This window comes from Rhipicephalus sanguineus, chromosome 10 (genome assembly GCF_013339695.2).
Source record: "Rhipicephalus sanguineus isolate Rsan-2018 chromosome 10, BIME_Rsan_1.4, whole genome shotgun sequence".
Classification (NCBI taxonomy): domain Eukaryota; kingdom Metazoa; phylum Arthropoda; class Arachnida; order Ixodida; family Ixodidae; genus Rhipicephalus; species Rhipicephalus sanguineus.
Genome location: NC_051185.1, coordinates 29,784,164 through 29,804,093, shown reverse-complemented (window position 1 = coordinate 29,804,093; position 19,930 = coordinate 29,784,164). Strand labels below are relative to the sequence as shown.

Below are 19,930 nucleotides of genomic sequence, written 5' to 3'. Positions count from 1 at the left end.
TTTAGAAAGTAGGCGGCTCGCTCTTTTTCGGCTCTGAAAGCCCCATTTGGAATGCGCTGAATCGTGCGCGGCGCTCCGAAGCACCTGAAGAAAGTTTTACTTGTCGCGCGAGAAATGGTGACAACTCCTTTATCGACAACGCTCTCTGGGGGAGTCACCCGAATGTGTACGCAACGTACATACAGCCGCGCCCAATATGACTTGCAACATGCTGCCCGTGTTCAAAGCGGCGCAAACACTGCACGGTTGTGCGGACGTAACAAACAATCAGTGACGTAAACACTGTTTCGACTACTGGTATTTCCAAAACCAATTTCACGCTTGTCGGTGTTACAGTGTAGGCTTGGGGCCCCTTGAACCATGACCATCCTGTTGCAACTCGTATTGAGCGCCACTGTACGTGTCCCAAGTGGTACCTGTGTCCATTATCCTGCGGGTGAAGCCATCCGTAACATTTTGGCTTTAATATGGTGTTTCTGAGGATCCCGTACATATATAGACTATTCTATGGATGGGTCTCGGTGCCGCCATATTGGGCCTTGCCGTGTTGTATCTTTAACAACGAAACGAAGCGTGCTACGATGGACGCATACTCATGAAAACGGTTGGGTTGGCGCATTCCGCGTTTCATGACCTTATCAGTTCACGTCGCGATATACAAGGTAAGAAAACATTCGTTTAACAGCCCAAGGTGACGGCGCGCCCACGTGTTCTATGTAAAATCGTCTATATGTACTCAATACCAGGGTACGTCCGTGAAAGGCGACAAACATGTGTACGCCGCATGCACTGTTTTACGGATGCGACGTGCGACCACCTTGGGACATGCGGCCACCATCGGATGCGAAAACGGAATCAGCGGCACTACGAAAACGTAGGTACGAAACTTGTTAGTTTTCCGCTGTTTTACGTTCGGTATGGATTACCAACTAGCCCAGTCACTGACCTTGCCAACCTTGTCTTGGATCCAGGGTTTCTACTTGCCTTCCTCAGGGCAACAGGCCATACCGTACCGATAATATAAGGTCAGGATTCTTGTATTAACTCTTCAGGGCAACAAAGCTTATCCTTAAGGTATAGCGTTTCGACGTGGTCTTTGTCAGGCCATATGCACTGGAGCCGAGCTTTCTACAAGGTACTAGACTTACGCAAAGCAACATCTCTGGTCTGGTCATAGGCGTGCGCGGGGGGGGGGGGGGGGGGGGGCGGGGCGCCCCCCCTAGTCACCTGAGAGGGGAGGGGCGCAAAGTCTGCTCCATACATTGACTTAATAGAGAGGGGGGGGGGCGCTGCGATGAACCTTCGACACCCCCCCCCCCCCCCCATGAAGGGGAACCCTGCGCACGCCTATGGGTCTGGTAGCCAGCGCTTCAACAAGGGATCTTGTCAATTTACCAACCTTGGAGGTGAAGTGTCGACAAGGAACTTGTCTCCCGAAAGGCAACGTTTCATATTCTTGGGAGCCAGTGTTTCGAGGCGTCGTGCCTTCTTCATTGTAACACAAAGCTAATCTATACATAAAGCGATCAATACATCGAGTGAGGAGGAGGGGGGGACGAGATTAAATTTTTATTCTGAGCAAGCGCAGTGTGGGCGGCCTCCTTATTCCAGGTAGCCATGGCCAGGCCCGTAGCCATGGGGGGGGGGGGGGGGGGGAGGGCCCAAGGGCCCCCCCCCCGCCTTGAAATTTTGGTGAAGTATGTGTTTTTACCAAAAATAAATAATAAAAATAGGTGTTTTTCTCAAAAAGTCAAGGTTTTCAGCAAGTGCCAACCCCCCCCCCCCCCCCCCCGAAAAAAATTCCTGGCTACGGGCCTGGCCACGGCCATTCTCGAGCCGGTCTTATCAGGCTGCGCCGGGGGTCTGATAGATTGGCCTCCCACTGCTCTTCGGCTAGTGTTTGATTGCCTACGGGGCCCGGTTTTCGTACGCATCCCCATAACATATGGCATAGGGTGTTGGGTACATCACAGTACGTGCAGATGTATGGGTGTTCGGCCGGTCAAATTCGGTGCATTATGATGCCACGAACGTAACTATTGGTTTACAATTTTTCATTTTTTTCAGGGTTACTGCCTTTCCCCTACTGAAAAATAAAAGAATGCCTCAGAGTTATTCGCAAGTTTGCCAACACAGTCAGGACGAGTGCCACTTTCAGAAACATTCTTTTTTATATATTAGTCTTTTTTTTTCGGTTGTTGCCTCTGTTTGTCTGGTCATAGAACTTTGAACTGCACCCGATTCTTCGGCAAGACTGCTGAAACCCATGGAAGCTCTCCGCGACCACCGACCTCATTCATTTCCCGTCGCCACTTTCGTACAATAAAGGCGAGACCGCACTTGTACATAGCGGCTGGGTCAATGCTCGTCACAGAGTCAAATGTGAAGCTAAGCAGAGTCACATCCCTAAGTTCAACATTACCTAACCGCCCGCGTGCCGACCGTTGTAACGGCATAATTCTTCATCGCGCACGTCAGCAGCGATGTAGAAACGTGAAGAGGTCGCCTATGCACAACGGGTCTTCTTAACAAGAAGAGACGACAACGAGATCCTCTTGACATCTTCTGCATTGCGCTGTTTCTTTATTACAGCGAAAGCTGTTATGAGATCATTTCACCGGCCGTTTTTGGCGCCGTAGTTGTCCGCCGCCGCCGCCGCCGCCGCCGCTGCTGCCGCCGCCGCCGCCGCCGCCGGTGTCCGTAACCAGTATCGCTCGAAATAAGAAAAAAAACTTAAGAAAAAATTCCAGGATGGAACGAGGTTCGAACCTGGGTCCTCTGCGTGGGAGCCCAGTACTCAACCTCTGAGCCATGCCGGTGCTTGAAACTGCTTTGCTAAAAGGTCCTATACAGGCTTCATATCGGGAAGGAACCAGATTAGCATATGCAATATAGCGTGGTAGAAGAGTAAAATAAGCAGCAAGCGTAGCACAACGCGAATTCTGTAACCAGGCGTCACACAATGCGAATTGCGCAACGAGCAGTTTGTTGAATGCTTCCAACCCATTACAAAGGACCCTGCCATAATTCTTCATCATCAGGCACAGCATCAACAAAGTGCGCATAATGCCTTACATGGGTTTAGCAGGTACCAACGCTCTCCGTAGAATGACAAAAAATGGCAGAGTGCCTGCTGGCCTACTTCTCAAAAATTACAATTATTTATGGCGTAGTGGGTTCTTCGCAAGTGCACTTGGATTGGTTGCCAAGGAAGCCCATAAGCGCATGATACACTTCCTCTGGGTCTCAGTAAAATTACAATGATTTATAGCGTAGTGGGTTCCTCGCAAGGGCACTTGTATTGGTTGCCAAGGAAGCCCATAAGCGTATGATCCATTTCCTCCGGGTCTCAGTAAAGTTCTTCGCCCCCCCCCCCCGTCTCTTTCCCATGTCAACGTATGTTATACAGCATGACGGGAGAGGGAAATAGCGACCGGGCGTCACCCAATGCAAATTACATAACTGGTGGACCGTTTAAAGATTCCAACCCATTACAAAGGGCTGAGCCATAATTCTTCATCGTCATCAGTCGTCGCGTGAACAAAGTGCACATAATGCCTTACAGACGTGTAGCTGGTGCCTCACTTCTCCGCAGAATGACGAATAATGGCTTAGTAGGTGCTTCCAAACTTCACAAAAATTGTGATTTATGGCGTAGTGGGTACCTTTCTAGTGTACTTGTATAAACGCCGCTCTTCCAGCTTTCGCTGTGACTGTGCTGCGGTTTTAGCGCAGGCCTGGCGTTTTTGTTTCTTCTTTATTCACGTTTAAAAAACATGGGAGGCGTAACATTGCGTGTCGGGTTCTTGACTTGCGTAGCAATCACGAAGGTTGCTTTGCATCAGAGCTCGTTCTCAACTCGGTAAACGTGGGTGGTTGGGGTTTCGTGTTGCACTGAGAAGCGCAGCAGTCAGTCGTTTTTCGTTGTAGGGCAACAGCGTGGGGGGGTCAGGGTGAAAAAAGGCGGGCAAGAATTTCACTGCGGTATATACCCTTCACGGCGGCATCCTCCGCCCGCGGCTTCTCGCACTGTGCGAACTCAGCGGTGTCCTTGTCACCCGTTAAGCCGGGGCTCTCATGGGTGGCGAGAGGCGCATTCGTGGACCGAAAGGCTGTCACTGTCTCCGCACTGCGTGCATACATGCATGTATACGTGCGCAGTGCCGTTGTACTCACGCCTACGCGCACATTTACTCGATAAGAAAGCGTACGGTTTCCTACGAAATTTCACTAGTCAGAACTCTGGCGCTGAGATCGTTAAGCATTTGGCGTTACTGTTATATGCTCCACCTTGCGTCGGGAGCATACACAGAAGCTCTGTAACCATATATATACAGTGCCGATAATGGGCAACGCATTTGGAAGCGGGGTACGTGTGCGATCGCCTCGACGAGCATCACTACAACGAAATGACCTATATAACGAAGGATTTTTTTTCGATCCCATGCACCATAACCACAAGACCACCGCGGGGGTCTTGTGGTGATGGTGTTTGATTGCTGACCCTTAGGCATTCGCCTAAGACGACACGAAGGCGAAAGCCGTCTTCTTTCTCTTCTTCTTTTTCTTCTCAATTGACTGTATTGATCGCCCACCACCCCGAAAGCTCTGTGCACCTAACGTGGTTTTGCACTGCCTCCGGGATCGGAGACAGTGCGAGCTTTCTGCACCTATAGTTTTGTTTTGCACTGTCTCCGTGATCCGCCCACCTTTGACCAAGCGACGACGCCGAGTGATGACGTCGTCATGTGACGGTTTGCCACGACGAAGTCATAGTGACGTCACAAAATGTCGGCGACCTGTGACTTCACGATGACGTCATGATTTGATTTCATCACTTGGACAAGGCCATGTGGGGTTTTTGGCGATACATTCCGAGACCTTTACCAGACCTTGTGAAACCTTAAGACACCTCGCGATCTCACGAGTTCTCATGCAAGTGTCGCAAACGAGAGCGCCGACATAGCCATTTAAAGCTGTCGTCTTAAACAGTCAGCCAGCACGTCACATCCCCATATTCTTATAGATCGCATTCCCTAAACGACTATTCTAATTAGGTGTGTTTGCGACCGTCTATCACGTTCCGGCTATGCGAACTGTCAGCGCCTATAGAAATGTGTTGCCTAAGATAAGTAACTTTTGCAGGTAGGCGCGATTTCAACGCCTATCAAAATTCATTGTTGCGATTCGTCAGCGCCCTAAAACAAGGTACATATCGAGCTCAGTAACATTTACAGGTGAGCGTGGTTTAAACGCTCTATCACAATTCATTGTCGCGAAGTGTCAGCGTCTTTGTTATAACGTTTACATTGAACTGAGTGACATTTGCAGGTAATTAGGACTAAAGCTCTCTATCGTAATTCCGTATCGCGGAGTGCCAGCGCCCCATGTAATATATTCCTAGCTCACTACAACTTTACCAGGCAAGCATGATTTCGGCGTTCCGTGAAGTTTCGGTGCCTCGAAGTGTTAGTGCCCCGCAGTAATGCATACTTCGACTGGCGAGGCTTTTCGAGGGCTCGAAATGTGGACGCATGGCAGGCGGCGCGACAAACGCGTTCACGCGCGAATGTAACGTAATCTGCGCGTGCACGGAGCCGCGGCTCGTCCAGCCCGCGCTGCGCGACGCTCGGCCTAATCTGCGTGCGGCGAGCAGCTTGAAAAAAAAAGACAAAAACAAAAAGCTGTGTGGCGCTGGGAGCGTCGATGCGTGCAAGGCAAGTGAATGACCGCATGCAAGTCGGTTTGCACGCGATCTCTTTGCAGGGACAAATAGCGACGGTGTGGCAAGTGCGAGCGCGCCTCTTTTCTGTTGCTTTCATTGCGCCATATACTTTTTATTCGTTGCGTTTATACCGTATGCCTCTCGGCTCGCTGCCCCCCCCCCCCCCCGCCCTTATTTTTCCTCCAATAAGAGCAGTTTAGAAGACGCGCGTGCCATTTTCATTCGTGCAAGGAGGTTAAGAACTCAGATGGTTCTTACGCATTCGCCTAGAAGACGAAAGTCACCTTTGACTAGAAGGTGAAAGTCACATAGGCGAAAGTGACCTTCAACTGGAAGCCGAAAGTCACATAGGGCCCCGCCACGGTGGTCTAGTGGTTATGGCACTCGACTGCTGATCCGGAGGTCGCGGGATCGAATCCCGGCCGCGGCGGCTGCATTTTCGATGGAGGCGAAAATGTCTGAGGCCCGTGTACTTAGATTTAGGTGCACGTTAAAGAACTCCAGGTGGTGGAAATTTCCGGAGCCCTGCACTACGGCGTCTCTCATAATCATATCTTGGTTTTGGGACGTTAAACCCCAGATATTATTATTATTAAAGTCACATACGCGAAACTCACCTTCGACGGGAAGCCGAAAGTCACATAGGCGAAAGTCACCTTCGACTACAAGCCGAAAGTCATAGGCGAAAGTCACCTTCGATTAGAAGCCGAAAGTCACATAGGCGAAAGTGACCTTCGACTGGAAGCCGAAAGTCACATACGCGAAAGTCACCTTCGACTAGAAGGTGAAAGTCACATTCTACCCTTCCTTCTCAGTAGATATATACTAATCCTCCCCTTCGCCTCCGCAAGCTTTCTGCACCTAACGTGGCTTTACACTGCCTTGAAGGTCGTAGAGAGTGCAAGCCCCTGTTCCTCACCTGGTTTTGCACGGCCTCCGGGATCGGCCCACCTTTGACCGACGACATCATATGCGATGACATTGTTGGTCAAGCGCAACGTCTCATGACGCCATCGTGAGACGTCACGTTATGTGACGTAATAATGACGTGATGACGACGTCATCACGTGATCTTGATTCCCTGTATCACTCGTGTTCACGCCGCCGACGGTCAATTTTCGCGTTTGATAACTTGATAACTTGATGGTCCTGTGCTTTCGTGGCAGCAGAAAGCACAGGACCGAGTTGATTGGCGGAACATGGGAGAGGCCTTTGCCCTGCAGTGGGCGTAGACAGGCTGATGATGAACTTGATAAGACGTGTGTAGGGCTTTCGCCTTACCCCCGAATGCAGAGATGTTACTTGTCTCGTACTTGACTCGTACTTGACTCAAGACAGCTTTGCCGCTCGCCATAAATCGTTCTCGAACTTGCGGACGACTTGCGGGCGACTTGGCTCGGTCGAAGTCAGGACGAGTTTCAAGTCTGCTGCGGGGCTAGCTTGAAACAGTCTTGATGCGTTATTCCAACATGGCCGCCTCTCGAATGGACGTCGCGCGGAGGTTGTACGCTTTTGAATTTGCTTGCCACGCTATGGACGTAGCATTTTCTGAGGTTACGTGACCGAGGAAATCCGATGGAGTTGTACGACGAGGAACAATTCCATGCTCGCTACAGGTTCACCAAGAACGCCGTGCTGCAGTTGCCGCTCCAAGAAAGCGGGGACAACCGAGGACAGCCTGTGCCTCCCATGTTGCAGCTACTGATGGCGCTCAGGTTTTACGGCGCTGGCACATTCCAGACAGTCACCGGTGATCTCATCCGCATTCCGCAGTCGACAGTGTGCCGCGCAGTCGGAAAAGTGACCCTACTCATCGCAAAGCACTTGTACTCGATGCTGGTGCGCTTCCCGCAGCCGGCGGGATTTCCTAAAGTTATGTGGGACTTTTATGAAGTGGCCGAATTCCCTGGCGTTACAGGATGTGTCGACTGCACACACGTGCGCATTAATAGCCCCGGTGTATTTACGCTCACCAATCACTCATCTCCCGAATACAAAACATGTGGAAGGTCACAAGATTAATAGCTCAAGTGAACCAGTCATGCAAAAAAATGTTGTTCTTACCAGTTTTGTGGCGCTCTCGCTTTTCTCTTGCAGCTTCCTCTTTCCATTTCTGATTGAGGTTATTCCAGCATTTCCTGAGCTGCAGGTGGTGGCGCCTGGTAATCCCGTGGTTGGCGTTGTAGCGCTTGGCTATTTCTTTCCACGTTTGACTTTTTTGCGCCACTGACGCAACATCAGTTTTTTTCCCACTCGATAACGTGCCTGAACTGCCTCACAAGATCGATCAGCACACTTTTTTCGTCCTCGGTGAAGCGCGGGGCCGCCTTGCGTTGTGGTGTCTCTTGGGACCACAACATGCCTTGCTGCGACATCTCAGCGAATGGTTCTTTCTCCTTGATTCGACGACTTCGCTTCGAAAAGTGACGTGGGCGACGTAGCATGAGCAGGAAAATGTTTTCATAGTACACAACATTTTACATCGTTTTTGTCTCGTTCGGTGCAGCTGTGTGGGATTGAGAAACTTGACAGGCATCAGTTTGCAGCACAACGATACGAAAAATTCCTTAAGCTTTTCTCAGAAAAAAAGAGCTTCCCCTAGTGCGGGTTTAATCCACGGACCAGCACAAATTTTTTGGTGACAAGGCGAAGCTTTTCTTGGGACTCCCTCGTCGCTTTGTATTACAAACAGGTGCTCTCGTACAAATACGTGGATGAGCTCTTCGTTCACCTCGCAGGACGCACATGGCAGGCCTGTCTCTTTTTCGTTGTTCGCGACAAAGCTTCCAGCAGATAACATATCCTGACCATGTGCGTCCCTCCCCGCTCCCCTCACCAACATGCAGCGCGGCATTGCTGCACCCCGCGAGGCAAAATTCCGCCGCGGCCCATGATCCCCAGCCCCGCTTCTTGTCTTGTTTACCAAGAATCAGATGTTCAACGAAAGCAGACAAATAATTAGCATTTCCAGTTCTATTCTTTAGCTTCTTTTGTTGGGTGGCGGCACCCACATGGGCCTGAACAAGGGCTTTGTACACTTTGTTTCCAGAACTTGTTGCATTTTTTTATTTATTCATATATAACTGCGACCTAGCTCGCTACAATCATGTCCTTAGGCAAATAGAAAGGCTAGTACCTTGAAAATTCGCGATACCTCGCTTAAAACTTGCGAGCCAGGGCAGCGCATATACACTCCGCTTTCGATAAGAAAAAAAAAAAAAAAGACGAAAGGACACAACCCAAACCATGCCTTGTTTCGCATCTTTATGAGAAATTCTATTAGCGCGCACGCCAAAACAAGCAAGCTTGGAGTAACGCGCCGCGCTTGGGCGGCCACTGAAACCAGCGGGCAACGGACGCTTTACACAAGCAACACTGCGCATCGCTGCGGCGGCGGGAACCACGTGCCGATCGTTAACAGTAAAATGACAAAAATATGCTTGTAGCACTTTGATGGGATAGTTCTTTTCAAATATACGAACTTTTCTTGCTGTAACACGTGCCTTACGCCAACAACTTCATTATTAACCTCGGTACCAGGCGAGCAACGTGTTTCTGCATTGAAGCTCGTTCTTGACTTGACCAAGCAAGACAGCTTGAGCGTCTATGAAACGCGAAGGCCGACTTGGGGGTTTTCAGGTCCGCTGCTTGCTTCGGGCCGACTTGCTCAAGTCAAGTTGAAGGCACGAGCCAAGTAACATCTCTGCATTCGGGGGTTAATGTAACGTTTGGATAGGTCGAGAAATTTACAGCGCAGAAAAAAACGCGGAAAAGCAGCGAAGACGCAACAGAGGAAGCGCTGACTAACAATTGAAATTTACTGAAGGAAGCAACAGGTTATAAAGGAGACGTGACAAAGAATAAGTTTCAGTTGTTGGCGCTTCGTCTGTCGTGTCTTCACATTTTTCCGCTTTTTTTTCTGCGCTGTAAATTTCTCGACAAGAACAACCAACTTGCCCGAAGAATAGCGCTGCTATGCTTGGATAAGTTTTGTATTGTAGCGTTAGCTACACTTGCCTAGCCGGAGCCGATTTCGCGTCGATCCTCGTGAGCCGTGCTGCGCATGTGCGAGGATCAGTGATGTCACACTGCTGGCTCACCGGAGCCGGCATCTCACGCGCTCTCCGCCACCGCCGCGCGCGGCTCGCCGCTGCTGGTCTGCGCGCTCGGGAGGAGTGGCGTCGTAGCCGCGGCAGACACAGTGGCGCCGGCGCGCGCGCAGACTCCGCCACCGCCGCCGCCGGTCTGCGCATTCTAGAGGAGTGACGTCGTAGCCATGGCAGACACACTGGCGCCGGCGCGCGCGCAGCTATTCGCCTTCGCTGTGCATTTGCCGTCTGACACTGCGCTGGAGCCGCTTGATAGCGCCCCTGACTGGCGTTTGCAGGTGGGTAACGCCATGGAGAAGGAGAGCGCAAACGCTGCTCAACGGCGCAGAAGAGCCGAGAAGCTTATCTCATCGGATCCCGAAGTAGTTTCCTGGCAATTAGCGGTTCAGCGTACGAAGAAGGAACAGAAGAAGGCTAATAATCCTAGACAATCTGGAAAGCTAAGAATAATCAGCTGAACCTTTGCTAACGCTGATATATACTGTCATAGCCGGGCTAAGCCACTGCATTTTTTTTTACTTCGAAACATAGTAATAGAGTAAGCGATAGCGTGACAAACTTCACCGCAGCGCACCCCCCACCCCATCGGACGAGCTTCGCCGCGGATCCGAAAGTGAAAATGCAGCGATGACCCGCTCCTCGCAACGGCCTGCCTTTGGTCCCGGGCTTTCCCATGGTTAGAGGTGGGAAGTGAACGGCTCCTGGAATGCAACATCGGGGGTCCTTGGCCGCCATTATAGTCAGTAACCTGCATGGCCATAACCCTGCATATTCGAGAATGACAGGACAGGTCGACTGAGTAGAGATAAGGAGCAGACAATCGACTGAGAAAAAATTGGCCGCGTATCTGCGTGCTTCGCTGCAAATGTCGTCTAAAGACGATAGAAGATGCGCTGCATGAGATATGGACGCCATCTGGCAATACGTCGGGAAACATGAGTGCTGTGTTGCGGGCTGGTAGTCCCGGCGCAGAAGCAGGCTAAGACCGGCGGTGACCAACGCGACCGGCGGGAGCGCCAGGCAGCCCGAACACGCGGTTTGGCGCGAAGCGCTGAAGCAGAAGAAACGTCCTTACTCAACGAGTACTCTCCACACACTCTTTTATTTAAACGTCGCCTGAGTAAAACAGGATTGCCAGAGCGGCGCCCCATGGCATTCGTACAGTGCAATACCGAACCGAAACCGAAACACAAAAATGAGCTCGTGCAGAGGGCACGGAGGAAGGCAAGATTCAGCGCAGTCGCATTTTCAGCGCAGCTTAAGAAACTAGGGTCTTTAGAATTACGTATGTATGCATTTTCTATTAAAGGAACACACCACCTAATACTTACCTAGTGATGTTGCGCCTCAGATATGCGTAATGTTTGCTTTTTGATCGACAATGTACACAAGTATGAACCTAGTCGGCCGTTCAAGATGGCTGGCCCTTGGGCAAGTGGTTCAACTTTGGCCGAGTGGCTGAATCGAGCGACGTGCCGACAAACAGAAAGACAGACCAAAATTTCTCCGTTTAAGTGTCCCAAGAAAGACTATCGTCTTTAAAAGAATTACACCATCTCCCACTAAAGGGAACCATGTGGGGATGCGAAGCAGCGCATGGGTCGACTTAAAGTTCCGTTCATCACGGGCACCTTGCCCGATGTTAACGCGTCCTTGCATGTAGAGCACACCATGAATTCACTGTAGTTGCTGTTGCTGTTACTCGTCCCGAACTCTTGTTGGTGCACGCCACGCGGTTTCATCGCGCGTCTGCAGAATCTCGTTCCCCGACGCCATCACGTGATTGCTGAAAGAGTGTAAGGGGGAGAGGACACAGCGTCTTTCCCAGCCCCTTACACAGGCCCGAACGCGCTAGCGCGTGCCAGCACACATGGTTTTGTCTGCGTTACGCCAACCTGGGACAGCATGCAGCCCGAGTCCCTAAAGTGCTCTGCACGTATCATGATCAAGGCGGTCGAAGAACAAGTGGAAGAAGACTCCTGCTTGGCGCGAGCGCGCGCTCAGATGGCTATGCTAGGTGGTAGAAAGCGGACGGTCGCCAAGGGAAGGACACAGCCCCGAGCAAAAGCTGCTTCGCATATAAAAAAGAAAAAGATGGCTCTCGCCTTCGAGTCGTCTTAGGCAAGTGGATACGTGGCTCTTATCATTAGAACAGTACCACGAGACTCATAGATCGCGGTGGGTCTAGATATGCGCTTGCGTATGAAAAAAAAAAAAAAGAAAAAAAAGAAGGAAAGACTCGAAGCTACGCAGAAGCAGCCAAACAGAAACGGTTGCGGCACGCATTCGGCGTTACGCGGTCGGTCGATACGAAGAAAACCGCGTTGCGTGCACCCGCACATAGCGGGCGAACCGCCGCTTCTTCTTTCTGCATTTGGAATCGGAGACTGGGAGAGAAGTGGGTTAAAGGGGGGTCACAGGGCGGCGGCGTGGCGGCGTTGCGACACGCCGATGCCCCCCCCCCCCTTGACTCCCCCTCTCCCCCCCGCCCCCAGGGGGGGGGGGGGGCATCGCCATCGGCGCCCGTAAGGCCGAGTGGCACAGGACGTCGCATCGATCGTGTACGTGTATAGCAGAACGAATTGGGTGCACGCTTTACTTCTTTGATAAGCGCCGAAGCGAGGGGACGAGAGAAAAGAATACGGGGAGTGTTGCGTCGTAAAGGGTCCCTCTTTCGGAATCCCATTTTCGCGAGAAACACAAGCCGTTAATAGGGTGCAAAAAGGCGCGCGCTTATAACACGTCGATGCGCGTGAAAGTGATTACGACGACGACGCGTGGGTGACGTGGGAGGTTGCACGCGCTTTCGTGGGTGGTGTGTGCGTGTGTCTGTCGGTCTGTCTGTGTGTGTGTGTCACGCTTGGAATGACGATAGCAGGATATAAGCACCGGATCGGCTTGCGCGCAACGCGTGGATCATATGTAACGGCAAAGAGGCTGTTGTGCAATGTGGTGCCTATGTAAGTGAAACAGATCTCCATGTAAGAATATGCTCCCTTTTGTTTTTCAGACCGCATTCATGCCGCCGGAAGGAATTCGGGAGACGCGACACGTGCAGATGACGTACATATTTCGGACACCCTCTATACGACTGTTCGAGAGCAAAAGTATTGACATTCGGGATATATATATATTCGACCGGTGGACCGGTCTTCGTCAGGGCTTATGAGCAAAGCCCTGACGAAGACCGGTCCTCATATATATATATATATATATATATATATATATATATATATATATATATATATATATATATATATATATATATATATATATATATATATATATAGTAATCAAATGAAGATGAAGAAGGACATTTAGGAAAATCGGATATTTTTACTGGTTAATGTCTCGGCCGTGGCACGGCCTTCGTCAGAATTTCTGACGAAGGGTTTATGATGACGAAGGCCGTGTTACGGTCGAAATATTAACCAGTAAGAATATCCAATTTTCGTTAGTGTGCTCCTTGATTTCTTGACTACAGATGGACCGTACCCACAAAACTTTCTTTTGAATTATATATATATATATATATATATATATATATATATATATATATATATATATATATATATATATATATATATTGTGATGACGAAGAGCGGCACCAAGGCTCTGGCGCGCGGGCAGCTAGAGCGAGGTAGAGGAAGAAGACGGACAGATTAGAACATCTTGCCCGAGAAACGGGTGTTGTCTCTGTCTGGTTCTTCACAATGGCGCAGCCTACAACGCAAGCCGAACCTTGCAGCTGAAGCCACCTGTCATCGCGCGTCGTTGGCAGCGCGGGTCTCCTAATCCTAGGAACACCGTCCACGCTTCCCCGGTTATGGACACCGTGGCCCGACCGCTGCTACAGCTACCCATCAAACCATCCCAGGACGGCGTCCAGGCCTCCTCGGTGGCTCAAGGGCACGCTTACCCCGCCGCCGCCAAGACAGTGCACGGCCTACCGTTGCCCGGGAATGCCGCTCACGCTTCCCGTGGCGACACCCTCTCATTCAGGGCTCCACCGGCAGCTGAGGCGCTTTCGGATGCGGTACAAGCTCCTTCGGACCAGCAGCCTGCCGTCATGGGCCCAACCACCACCTACTGGTCCGACATGACTGGCTCCGCACGCGAACCATCGGAGAGCGCCGCGCACCTGCGGCGTACCATTGCGCGACTTCGCGTCACGGCCAACGCCTTGACGGCGTCGAGTTCTGTGCTGCTTCCTCCCATCATTCCGGCACTGACAGCCATCAACGCCATGTTGGATGTGGCCACCTCGCTAGACCTCGAGGCCAGCTCGCCTGAGCAACGTAGAGAGCTCCGGTCTACCCTCAGCCAGGTCTCTATCCAACTTGGTGACTTCGCGCACACACTCTGCCGTTTCGCTCCTGCCGTATTATTATCCCAGGCTACCTTTCTACTACCGGAATTCCGCGGCTTCCAGGACGACGCCGAAAAATGGGTGGCGACCGTCAACGTCCTGGGAGATCGCGAAGCCTGGACGGAGGCGCAGAAATGGTCCATGGCGATAGACCGCCTTCGGGAAGGTGCCGCGGCGTGGCACAGGTACGACGGCGTGAGACAGCAATCCTGGGCCGAGTGGAGCACCAGGCTCATAGCTGCCTTTGGACCGATTGACCACCACCTCGCTGCCACCACCCTGTCCAACGTCACCGCTACCGAGGATGGAGCTCTGAAGGGGCACCACCTCGAGGCTGCAACTGCGCGCTGCAGCTCACCTGCAGACAGTGTCTCAACCTGCCCTGGGACAAGCACACAACTGAGACCAGGCATACCACCTCAGGTCACGGACTCGGCGTCAGTGTCCAACGCCTGAACATCCCTGCCGGTGTCCGAGATCGTTTTCCGGCCACATCTGTCGGAAACGCTGCCCCCATGCTCGTCGTCGCTTGAGCGCTTCGAGGCACCGGCACTTGCAGTACTGGACGCTCTACCATGCAACGCGCCGTACCTCTCCTTGGATTACAGCAAGACCCCCTCTGAACAGACGAAAGCGGATCAGCGTACCTCACAGCATGCAATGGCAGAACGTGAGAACGTTTGCAACTTGCTGCGAGACGTCTATCCAGAAGCCGCCAAGGTGTCTGACACGGCTGAGATCGTTTTGATCGAAGACCTGCCAGTGCAGCACAAGTCTCCGGCTGTTGGAGCGGCTACTGACGATGATGTCTCGGCTGCTAGCAGTGTCGCTTCAAGAAAAGGTCAGCGTCGAAGGTCAGCGCGTGAACTCAGCTTCCCGTTGGCACAGACGTCTAGTAAGACATCTAGAGGCCCCTCTAACCACAGCAAAAAGTGCAGATGGCCTGGTTTGGTGCAACAAGTGGCGTTACAGGACCCACCACTTCATTCCCTGTTCTCCCAACTGCGACGGCATAAACGTGCGGGCTACATACGACCACACTACATCACTCAGGGTCACCCGCTAGAGCACGCTGAAGCGCCTTCTCAAGCCAAGTCGTCGCGTGGCCTGGACCGACCACCGCCATGCAGCCAGTGTCGCCCACCAGAGGCACTTCAGGCAGGTCTCCCGACCAACTTTCAGCGTGGTCGGGACCGACCATCGCGATGCAGCCAACACCGCCCACCAGAGACATTGTCGACTGTTCCGCGCGCTCGCAGTCATGGCCGAGTGTGATGACGAAGAGCGGCACCAAGGCTCTGGCGCGCGGGCAGCTAGAGCGAGGTAGAGGAAGAAGACGGACAGATTAGAACATCTTGCCCGAGAAACGGGTGTTGTCTCTGTCTGGTTCTTCACAATATATATATATGCCTGTAGGTGTGTGTGCATCAGTTCAGTTTGTTTGGAACCGATGAAGGATAAGTATACGAAGACGTGCAGGCACACACACAGAAACAAAAAAAAAGTGCGTTTATTTGTCGTTTCGACCGGGGACGGCTCTTTTTCTTCAAAAATACCGGTCGAAACGTCGAATATATATATATATATATATATATATATATATATATATATATATATATATATTATATATATATATATATATATATATATATATATATATATCTGCATTCTCCCTTTTCTTGCTCCCTCGTTTTATCCTCTCGTGTATTGCGCAGTAACGCACCGCATATAAACCCCATGCAGCTGTGCATGTGACGAAACGAATCTGCGCGGACGCCGTATTGCGTATGAGCGTGTCGAAGGAGTTTCATATGGCAGGTATGCGCGCGCGTGCACCGACAGACACGCGATCGATAAGAAGCCCCCTGTTGCTCCGCAAGATAAGTGTTCGTGCTTATTTATGACGCGCCGATATGAACATGGTCGCGCACGCATTGTCTGGCTTCCCTCAGACGAGGTGCTGTGAAATGCCACGCGGCCACTCGCGTCATTCAGACGCATACGAGAGATTGAATCGGCTGTATCTCGGGGACAGCTCATCTTGGAAGTGGAGCGAAGGCTACGGAGCCGGGGCTTCCGCTACAGCCGTGTTATTCGCACAAGTAGTACTCACTGAAATTCCGTCCTTACTGAGTAAAGAAATTTGTAAAATACTCCGGAGGTGCCACGAAAAAACTCCGGATAGCCGGAGTGAAAGAACAGAAAGAGAGAATAAACATCTTTATTTTGTTTTCATTCAGGCATCGTCTTTGGGGTGGTCTCCCCATTCCAGGAAACCATAGGCTTTCGCCGCGTCGACAGCCCTCGCTACCAGCTGGCGCTGGTCTTCGTGGGTGTGGCTGGCTAAGGCTTGCTCCCAAAGCTCAGGCGTGGTATAGCGTGCCTACCACGTGGTATAGCGTGCCCTGTGCTCCACAAAATTGGCACTGTGGGGAGGACATGAAGGGGGTAAAGTGTGAAAGAACAGCAAAAAAAAAAATACTCCCAAGGTGCCACGCAGTCACTCCGGCCAGCCGAAGTGAAAGAACAGCAAGAAATACTTCTTAGGTGCCACGAAAAAACTCCGTCCAGCCGGAGTGAAAGAACAGCGAAAAATACTCCGAAGATGCCACGGAAGAACTCCGGCCCACCGGAGTGAAAGAACAAAAAATACTCCGGAGGCGCCACGTAATCACTCGGGCCAACCGGAGTAAAAGCTCTACTCCGGAAGTCCGGAGTATAAAAAAACTCCCAATGGGGGTTCGCTAGAGGACAAGCATTATACTGCCACCTGGGAGTTTCTTCTTTCTTTTTTTTTTTTTTTTTACAGTGTACGGTATAGCTTGCGGCTGACGGTTTCAGTCTTGCTTGTTCGCAGAGTTAACGCGTTTAAAAAATATATTGTCACGTGGCCGTGACAATGAAGGGGGCGGTGGTCGGGCTGTTAAAGAAGAAACTCTTTACTGGGGTAAATGAAAAGCCGCAGAACAGGAAACGCACGCTGTACGCTGATAGCGGCGATCAGCCGGCAGCCATCGATAATCTGGTCAGCGGTATAAGGCGCGTCAGCATTTATACATGTGGCACCGAAACTTCCAGCCATATATTTAACCAGCATGGTTTCCCAGCTCTCGTAATTGCATTGTTCTATTGAATCTTCTCTGAAACCGGTCGAGCAGCAGTTGCGATTACAGTAGTCTCACACAGCTGAAGGGTATTGAACACAGGTACACATTGCAAAATAAACAGGCATTGAAAAAATGCTGAAGCGCTATACTTAACTGTTAATTAAGCGATTCCAGTGTATGATGTTTCAAAGATAAACCTCAAAAGGGAACACTTGCATGGGTGTGTCCCCCATCTTGAACACAATGGGGGTCAGCAACCCCCTGATAAGCCCCCCCCCCCCCCTCCCGTGGTTTACACCAGTGATGAAACTATATATGTGACAGGCATAGGTCGGCAAACTCAATCATAACTTTAATCACTAGACTCACTCAGACTCACATCAAGCCGTGACTCTCGGGTGAGTTCGGGCGAGTAATATTCTATTGAGTTTGAGCCCGATTGAGAAAAAAATTTAGTGAGTCTGAATCCGAATGAGTCCGGTTGAGGGAAGCTTTAGTAAGTCCGAGTCCGAGTGAGTCCGGTTGAGAAACATTTTAGTGAGTGTGAGTCCGAGTGAGTCCAGTTGAGGAAAGTTTTGGTGAGTCTGAGTCCGAGTGCGCCCTAAGTGCCAAATATATTCTCGAGTGAGAATGAGCTTTACTTTTTTTTTTTTTTTTTTTGCCGACCTGTGGTGACAGGACAGGAGACAAGATCAGATGCTCGAATTCGGCGAAGAGAGTACCACCTCCGCAATAGTGTCGTCCGCCGAATCCAGATGGCGCCAGTCTCGCACGGTCTTCGACAGAGAAGCCGTCTGCTCCTAAATACCGCTAGCAGACGACACGCCGGACGAGCAGGACGAGCGGCAGACGAGAGAGGAGGGCGACGAAAGAGGAAGAAGCAGAAGCAACAGGTCCAACGGCGATCACGAATCGGGCGGCTGCGACAGCTTCACAACAAAGACCCGAACCACTCCTCCTCCTCTTCCTCTTCACTGAAAGGTTCGCCTCTGATCTGCGCTCAAACGCTAGGCAAACCTGTCTCGTGCGATGCGACGTGAGCAAGGCAAGCGTCAACCCCCCCCCCCCCCCCCCCCCCCAGACGGCGCAGAAGGAACGCGATAAAAAGAAAAAAAAAAACGTTCGCTGCTTTCGCGATCACGATCACAGTCGCGTCGCCGCCGCCGATTGCCTAGCTGCCGCGCCGAGTGCGGTCGCGTACGGTGAGTCCTAGGAGTAGGGTGCGCAGCAGAGGAAGAGTTGAGAGAAAGAGAGATGTTGGGGTGGGTAGGGTTAGGGAAAGGGGGGGGGGGGCGCCTGCCCGTGCAGCGGTGGCGAGCAAACCGTTGATTCTCGCCACTACGGGTCTTCTTCCTTCGCCCCTACCACTCTTCACCCGCTAATAAAACGGTGCATCGCAAAACAGAGTGGAGCAAACGATATCGGCACAGCGAACTCAACAAGCCGCGTAGCCAGCTCGTCCGGGTCTCCCAGGCAACTTACAATGATTGATTCAGGGTCTGACCACTCTCCCTGTCAGGGTCTGTGCTAATAGGTGGGCCAGGTGGAGAGGGGAGGGGTGGTTTCCCCTTAAATCTTTACCTGCCATGTTACAAGACTGGGCGTGCAAACTCGGACGTAAGAGAGAAGTCAAGACAACGCAAAGGTACCGCGTTTGTGGCACCTTGGCTTCTATCTTGTGTCCGTGTATGCACGCCCAGTCTTTTAACTTGAATGCTCAGGAAGCTCAGCTATCTGTTACTCTAAGATACCGACCTGCCCCCATAGGTCGCACTCACTAAATCCTTCCTCAACCGGACTCACTCGGACTCAAACTCAGCAAAATATTACTCACCCGGACTCGCTCAGACTCATATTCACAGCCCGATCGGAATCTGAGTGAGTAGACTCATGATTGAGTTTGCCGACCTATGCCTGCCCCCGCGATTACTCTCCCTACCCCCCCCCCCCCCCCCCCACACCCACACACACCACTCCTGAGGTGGTTCCTTCAGGGGCACCCCTGTTCCACTGAAGGAACTCTATCAATGTGGCTGCACCCCCCCCCCCCCCCCCTAAGCTTTACACCAATACAAAGGAAGAAATCCTGGCGCTGCCCCTGCTCATTGTGGTTCCTAAAAATACAGATGCAGCACGTGGGCAGATTAGATCACATTTAACCGGATTTTGAGCAATCATGGTGATGCTGAACTGATCCGTGAACCTGAGCACTGATTAGAAGTGATCTCGTGCTCTCCATGCTCAGAGGTAGCGAATATAAAAGAGCTGATTTTGCCTGGCCACTACATATCTATGGACCATTTGGGCATACTTTCCCACATTGTACAACTGAGGAGTCTGCGGCTACCATCAAGCCCTTGTTATGGACATGGCCAGGCATGCAGCAGTAACGACGGTGCTACCTGAAAACAGTAGGCCTTCATCCAATGATACCACCGGACTCTGATTCGTGGCTCTATGGGCACGAACACAGAGTGCTGTTGATGTATATCGCGGAAACCGGCATCCATTTATTTATTTATTTATTTATTTATTTATTTATTTATTTATTTATTTATTTATTTATTTATTTATTTATTTATTTATTTGTGTAGGCTGTTGGGCAAACTTTCCAATTAAA

General features: G+C 51.2%; 1 non-coding gene across 1 annotated transcript; it reads left to right on the top strand.

Moving 5' to 3' along the window:
- Positions 1-6,082: 6,082 nt before the first annotated feature.
- Trnas-gcu (transfer RNA serine (anticodon GCU)) lies at positions 6,083-6,155 on the top strand. The gene has a single exon. It is a non-coding gene; the product is annotated as a tRNA-Ser (tRNA).
- Positions 6,156-19,930: the final 13,775 nt, after the last annotated feature.